This window comes from Dipodomys spectabilis, unplaced genomic scaffold, assembly GCF_019054845.1.
Source record: "Dipodomys spectabilis isolate Male_0828 unplaced genomic scaffold, ASM1905484v1 ptg000084l, whole genome shotgun sequence".
Lineage (NCBI taxonomy): Eukaryota > Metazoa > Chordata > Mammalia > Rodentia > Heteromyidae > Dipodomys > Dipodomys spectabilis.
In genome coordinates, this window is record NW_024870761.1 from 4821143 (window position 1) to 4829485 (window position 8343).

An 8343-nucleotide genomic window follows, 5' to 3' on the forward strand; every position below is an offset into this window, starting at 1 on the left:
AGATCCTCATGAAAGTTTAGTCACACCTTAACTTCTACAGTTCTAAGACTCCTGAACCTATTTCCATGCTCAGGTTTGCATCACCGTAGAACAACTCTTGCAGAACTCCAGATAAAGAACCCATCAGTGATGTCATCTATGGTGACTGATAGACATAGGAAGCCATCACTAATCTCCAGAAAGCATGTGAACATAGAGGGCTTTTTTTTTTAACTTGTGGAAAGGCCCAAACAAGTTTTGAGTCTTGTGGACATCTCACTGGTTCTGAACACCACATGTGATGCAAGTACACCTGCACATACAAGCAAGGAAGAAGATGATCCAGAATGTCTCCTATTGATATTCACAATCCACCTAGATCAGCGCCAAACCATTGAAAAAGACTCGTCTTGGTGTGCAGGGTAAATGTGTGCTAATGGAAAATGATCCCAGTCTATGTTCAGCAAAACAAATAAGAGAGGTCCAAATTCTAGATTCAGTTGAGGAAAGAGAGACTTTCCTCACAGAATACCCAGACCAATCTGTCCTCTTGCAGGCGATCCAATTTCCAATTAAGAAATTAGAATTTGTCCCTCCCTGGACTCAGGAAGAAAATCCTGTCTTTAGTGATGAAATAAATCCCTTTGAGGACTCAGAGGCAGAATTTCTGCTTGAAGGCAACTTAGAGACCAATCTAGATTTAGAGATTCCATTCCCCCTTCCTGGAAAAAAAATCTTTATTTTTCTTTTTGTTCTGATTGTTGTAAAGTGTTAATTCTATTTATTTTTCTAACTTTATTAAAATATCAATGCTTTTGATATATTGTAGATTCATGAATCTTAAATACGTTTCTTTTTAAGCCTACAATCTGAAGCATCATGCATGTGTGCTGTTGGGGGAAAACACAGAATGACAGGGGGCTGTACAAGAGAGCCTACTGTGTATACAGGGAACTGTTAAATGCACAGGGAGCGGCAAAGAAGCCAAGCCATGCCTGGATGGGTTGATAAGGTGGCTAGAAAAGGTCTTGGACAGCAGATAAGATGTCCTAGAAAGCTATTCTGTCAATTGGGACAAATGACACAATACTTATAGTGGTATGTGGGACACTCTTCCAACAGTTAGTTCAAATCTGTATATATTTTCTTTGTGCTTTGGGTAAATATGGAAGAAAAATTTACCTACAATAATATAAAAATCTCCTTATATTTGATATTTGACAAAATATATAGGAAATATGTATACTGGAAAGTAAAAACTATCATCAATAGAAGAAAGAAGGCTTACATAGATGAACAAACACAAAATCAGGCAGGAAAATAACACAATTAAATCAGATGTATGTAAATACATGTTATATTCTTGATGTTATATATAGTATATTATATAATATATGAAATTGAATATGATTTTTCAAACTACAAAGGCATTTAAATTTTTAGTCTTGAGTAATTATTTCACAAAATATTAGTGCGAAATATTTTGGGTGAAACACAGCTATAATTTGATTATAATTATATGATTATATGAATATATATTTGTGTGTTTCTAGATCTAACACTGATTATAAATAGATGAATAAACATATATATATATATATATTTATATATATCTGTCTAAGAAGTGAGTATAATGAAACTGACTACACTATGTATAAAAATGAAGCTATGAGTTGAGTCCATGAGACTCAGGCCTGTAATCCTAGTGATGTGGGAAGCTGGGTTCTGAGGTTTAGTCTCTCTTACCCCAAAGGCCTTAGATTTTCAGAGGAGGCCTGTGTCCTTCAAAGAGACACATATGCAGTGGGATCACACTCCCCAAACCCAGAGGAAAGTCAGCAGAAATCAGGACAACCTCTTATGACACTCTACTCAGTTTCTGTACCAAGATTGCCATCTGTAGAACATCCATCAGATAGAAAGTAGGCATTTCCTCCAAAAGGGTCTAAAAAGAACCTTCTGAACTTTAATCTTTGACTATACTGAATTAAACCTTATTTCCCTTCCCAAGCTGCAAACGCATAGAAATATGACAAGGGCTCAAGAGAGATGGACAAAGACTTACAAATACATAAAATTATATACTCTGTTTCAGTAATTCAATGACAAATCACCAAAGCATGTCTTGAATTTTTCTTTTTTTAAAGGAAATAGAAACATACTCTGAGTGTATCAGGAACTGGATGATAGTTTTGTTGTTGAATTGTTGAATGCACTCCTGGGCAAAGGAGACACATATATGGAAGAAATTATGTGGGGGAGAATGTCCTCACACAGCTTCACAAAATAATGGCTATAATTTCTATGATGTCACAGCCACCTTTGCCATAGCAACAAATAGGTGTCAGGCACTCGTTTTGCCCTGAAGTGGACTCAACAACACCAACAGGCACAAAGAATGAAAGGGAAGGATTACTACCCACCAGACTTCAGCTTGAAGAGCTGTCCTGACCAGAAGTTAGGATAAATCGAGCTGGGGAAGGTTGATCTCCATATAAGACTCCTGAACACTAAGGATTAGGCACTATTATAGATATTGGAGAAACAGAAGTTAATGTGGATCTCTCCTCAACAATTTCATGCTGAAACGAAAATCAGAAATCATAATGATAATTCCTATAAATCAGAGACATGACATTGGTGATTTTGCAGCAACAACTTCACAGTGAGGATGGGAGGAGACAACGCTGAACAAGAGATAGTTGATATGGGAGCCATCATCCAGGCAATTATCTAGGAGCAGGTAGTCCAGGCAATAAGAACAGCAAATACATCCCCCATTGATGGGAATGGACCTGACTTGCTTCAGAAAAGGAAAACAGCATTGACATGCTTGCTTGTGAAGTAAGAATGGAAATGTACAATGAAGAAAAAAGAGGTCAGAAATGAAGATAAGAATAAATTAGATAGATATGGGATACTGCGGATTACAAGAAGAAAAGTTCTGATTTTATTATAAAACTGACATGACCCACTGGAACCAAAGTGCTAAAATAGCAGTCAGACACATCTGATTCACCGAAAGAATACTTCTAAAATGTGATTCTATCCGGGCTCTGGTGGCTTACAATTGGAATCCTACTTACTCAGGAGGCTGATATCTGAGGATGAGTTTTAAGGAAGCCCAAAAAGGAAATTTGGTAAGACATGTCCAATTAAACACCAAAAATATGGATATGAAGCTGTGATTCAACTGGAAGATCACTAGCCTTGAGGAAAAAACTAAGAAACAGCACCCAGGCCTTAGGTCCAAATCCCAGGACGTCAAAAACAAAGAAGCCAACAAATAAAATTTGGTGCTCAGTCATTCATCACTTAGCATTCTAGTTCAATGTATTTGGTATGAGTCTTGGAAATTATATCCTTAGCAAATGCTCTCCCAGGATATTTTGCTTCATTACCAACTTTCAAACCCCTGGCAGCACCAATGTCTCCTCCCAGTTAGCATAGCAGTCAGCCATTGGAAATTTGAAGATATATTTTATTAATCATAAGAATTCTGATCATCTTTCCACATACATCAAATGAGTAGTAGCCCCATTCCACTATTCTGAATGTTTATAATCGTCCTTTGAGTTAATAAGCATTAAAGCTTAAAAATTCTAGAGTGGTTATCAAATTAATTCAATAGTCATCATTCTTCTATATAAACATATGTTTATAAAAGGAGAGATTATTTGAAAGTGTGTACATGATACCTTCTATCTCTAATAATCTCAAGAAATAGAGTTTTACAGAAACATCCTGATTGTTTTGCCAAAGGAAAAGATAAGAGATTTAAATAAGAGACCTAACTTCTCAGAAGGAAAATGCTATTGGCTTTAGAACAATTTCATTTGTCTAGGACTGTGGAAATCAGTTTCAGAAATGCCAGAGCCTAAGGGTATTATTCAAATCACATTATCATGAGGTACAAGCAGTCTGTCTATATCAACCTTCCAGGAAAAAAAAATCAATGAAGGAAAAGCAATGCTTCTAAAACAAGCAGGTAGGTGATGGTTCATGCTTGTTATCCTAGCTAGTTAGCAGTCTAAGATGAATGGATTCCATGACAAAGCCTGGCCAGGAAAATCCTTCCTGTCTGCAACCAGCAGACAGGAAACATTAGCTCTGTTCCTGAAGCCCAGATGGACAGCCTCTGACAACAGACATCCAGACACACAAAAACATCCCTATTTGAAATATTATCAAATATATTCACATAATATCTTCTGTTTGGGAGATAATATTTAAAAGATGTATCAAAGACAGTTCAAAATGGCATTTAAAAAAGACAGAGTGAAATTAGAAATATGTACTCACTGACTGAAATGCAAGTAACTGCAAGAATGATGTTAATGGGGCTAGAGGCCCATTTGGTAACTTATCCACTCAACCATCTTTCCTCACATCTTGTTAGCCTGAACAGTGAGACTTTTGAAATTCAAGGAATGTGTGTGAGCATATAGCTTGTAAAAGTAATAATGAAAAGCTAGGCATTGGAAGCTCAGGCCTGTAAAACTAAGTACTCAGAACTCTGAGATACGAGGAACTCAGTTCAAAGCCAACTGATCAAAAAAGATTCTTACCTCCATTTAAACAGTAAATACAGAAAGATGAGCTGTGCTTCAAATGGTAGAGCATATAAAAGCTAAGCAAGAGTACCTAGGTCCTGAATTCAACCCCAGTACTGCCTCTCATACACAAAATAATCATGATTACACCACAGTATATATGTGCATACATGTTGACAAGGGATGTAGATGAATGGGATGATGACATCAATTACCTCACCTTTAGTCTCAAGTTTTCTGTACAGCGTAGCCCAGTCTGTGAAAAGCCATAGGTGAAATCTTTCCTCAAAATCAGCAGATACATCCTCATTGCCCTCTGCACATTTATATTATGTATACACACATATAAGGGCTATATTTTCTAACTAATTTTCTTTTTTTATTGTGAAAATGCTGTACAGAGAAATGCATAATCTTACACACATGCTTCAGAATTATGTGCCCTTGTTTAGGTTTCATAGGGAGCACAATATATCCAGCCTCTGGATCATTCTTGTAATCTTAGCGTTCACAAGGATGGGATCTGAGGATCACAGTTTGATGCCAACCCAAGCTAATAAATCCTCATTTTCTTATCTTCAATTAAGTAGAAAAAGCCAGAAGTGGAGATGTGGTTCGAGTGGCACAGTGACAGCACTGAGTAAAGCAATCTAAGGAAGAGCTCCAGACCCTCAGTTCAAGCCTGAGTACTGGCCCACTAGTACTTCAAACGCCAACCTTCCCCCAACAGGAAACCAAAAATAGGTCAAAATATTTTGTAATTTGTGAAGCAAAATCCAATGAGGCAACATAGTTACTAGTCTGTTGATGGGTTGGGGAGGAAACCCCAAATTCAACATGTGTTCAAATAACGTAAAGAACAAGCAATCAAGTAAAATTTCCCAGTAAAGAAACTTCCTTAGTATTCACTGGGACCCCTGACAAAGATACATTTTTCTATATTTTTTCAAAATTAGTGTTTTTTTTCAGTAAGGTAATTAGTACAAACCTTTGTTGTAAGTTATAGGAGTTATTGGAAGCTCCAAGTGAAGGTACAACAAAAAGCATACAATATTACAAGTTTCTATGCCTCTTTTGAGACATTAGAAACTTGTTATAGTGTGGCCTCTCAGAAACAGAAGGGGGATGCTCAGCATCACTGGTCATAAAAGAAATGCAAATCAAAACCAAAACCACATTTAGATCCCATTCACCACAGTTAGAATGTCCACTATCAAGAAAACAAATAATAACAAATGGTGGGGTGGTTATGCCTAAATGAGAACCCTACCACACTGATGGTAGGAATGTAAGCTGGTTCAACCACTCTGAAGGCAGTATGAAGGTTCCTCAAAAGACTAAACATAGAACTCCCTTAAGATCTAGCAATCCCACTCCTCACAGTTATCCAAATGATCTCAAACTAGGGCACAATAAGCTACCAGAACAACTATGTTCATTGCAGCATTGTTTACCATAGCTAAGATATGGAGCCAACCCAGTTGCCCCTCAATAGATGAATGGATCAAGAAAATATGGGATATTTACAGAATGTAATTTTATGCTTCTATCAGAAAGAGTGGCATAGTCCCTTTTGTAAGAAAATGAAAAGACTTGGAAGAAATCATACTAAGTTAATCAAGCCAGGCCCAAAGAAACATGAGCTCTATGATTTCCCTCACTTGCAATGAGTAGCATTGGCCTATTACTCCTGAAAGTGGATTATAGTAGCACAGAAGTTATGAATATATACATGACCATACGAAATGATGCTAATTGAAATGAATGCTAATACATAGAAACGCAGGTCTTCTTTTGTTTAGTTGTCAAGCTTGATGTTACCAATGTACTGCAGATAGTTCATTCTTCTTACTTTATGTTATTTTTCTTCTCCTAGGGTTTCATCCATGGCAATTCCCATCTGTGATTCTGGTACCCTGAATTCTGTATATTCTGTTAATGAAGCTGGGAAAGTTAAATGGATTTCTTTTTTACTATGGTTGCAACTGTCTTTTACATTTCAAGTACTTAACAAAAAGAATGTGAGCCAATCACGGCCAGTGGTACACACTTGTAACTCTAGCTGTGATCTGAGGAAAGTGGATTATAGCTAGACCAGGTTAGAAAAATCTGTGAAATTTTGATCTCCAATTAACTATTCAAAATCAAGAAGTAAAGGTTGGCTCAAGTCGTACTCGGCTACCCTTGAGTGAAAAAACTATAGGTCAGCTCCCTAAGTTCAAGCTCCATTATTCACACACACACACACACACACACACACACACACACACAGTTACCCTTGAAAAAAAAGCTAAAAGTCAACTCCCTGATTTTGAGCCCAAGTATTTACACACACACACCCAAACACACACACACACACAAACACATTTTATCTCAAAAATAGCCAGTGACCAGGAAACAAACAAGATGATATTTTTCTTTGTTTTCTTTCATTTTTGTCATGTTTATTCATTTATCTCTCTTAGAGAAGTTAAAGGGGTCATTTTAAAAGAGAGACATGATGAACATGTTCAACAGTGGTATTCAATTGGTACTATATTGAAAATGACTTATGCAACTTGTTTGTGGGAAAAGACGGTAAAATGAAGAGATGAAGGGAAAGGGTAACATTATCCAAAAAAAAATGCACTCAGGGAAGTAGAGCTGAGGCTCAATATGAGTGCTATTCTTCAGCAAAAGATCTCAGAGACAGTGCTCAGGCCCTTGGTTCAAGACTGATTACTGACTGAAACAAAAACAAATACAAAGGAAATGTAGTCATTACCACACCTATGTAACTATCTCCTCTACAGCAAAATAATGATAAGAAGAAGGAGAAGAAGGAGGAGGAGGAGGAGGAGGAGGAGGAGGAGGAGGAGGAGGAGGAGGAGGAGGAGGAGGAAGAGGAGGAGGAGGAGAAGGAGGAGGTGGAAGTTAATAAAACCAAACCAGTGACAGAGAAAAATTGAGAGAGCAAGGGAAGGGGTGATATTTCAAAAAAGAAATATATCCATACCTGACTTATATGACTATAAACTCTGTGTAGCACATATTTGCAATTATAATACAAAGAAAAAAACAGAAATATAGTTCTGGAGGCATAACTCAAATGGAAGATCTGACTAATAAGTATGTGATACCAAGTTCAAAACCCATTATCAATTTCCCCTTCAAAAATGGCTCTTCTCATCATGTGTGCTTTCCCTAGCTTATGAAAAGGGGTGCAAACAGTTAAAGAGAGAGCAAAATAAGCTATCTGACACAGAACTGTGCTTTTAAAGAGCAGTACTTGCTAGAACACGTGTTGACTAGAACAGATGATGACTCCATGTTTTCTGAAATAAATAGACCTAGTCGAACTTGAATACAGGCTCCACTGTATACGAGATAAGGACTCAAAATTAACTAAACTCTCTGCGGCTCAAAGTCTTCATAGTTAAAGTGAGCATAACAATACAAATCTCACATTATGAGATCTGGATGTCATCAAACCTGGAGTGGGTTTTATCTTAGGTGTGTGTGAAACACTCAAAAGCTGCTGGAAGGAGTATAAACTGGCCTGATGTTTACTATATTACTTAACAGTAAAACAGCAACTATACAGACTCATGGCTGTTTTCTCATGCTGAGAAAAGAGGATCAAGGTTCTAAGCCAGAACAGGAAAATGGATCAGACTCATCTCCATTGACCTCTAAAAAAGCTTGAGGTGGAGTTTGGTTCAAGTTGTAGAAAGCAAAAATCTCAGGAACAGTGTCCAGGCCCTGAGTTCAAACCCTAGGACCAGCACAAGCACACACGCACACACCACACACACACACACACACACACACA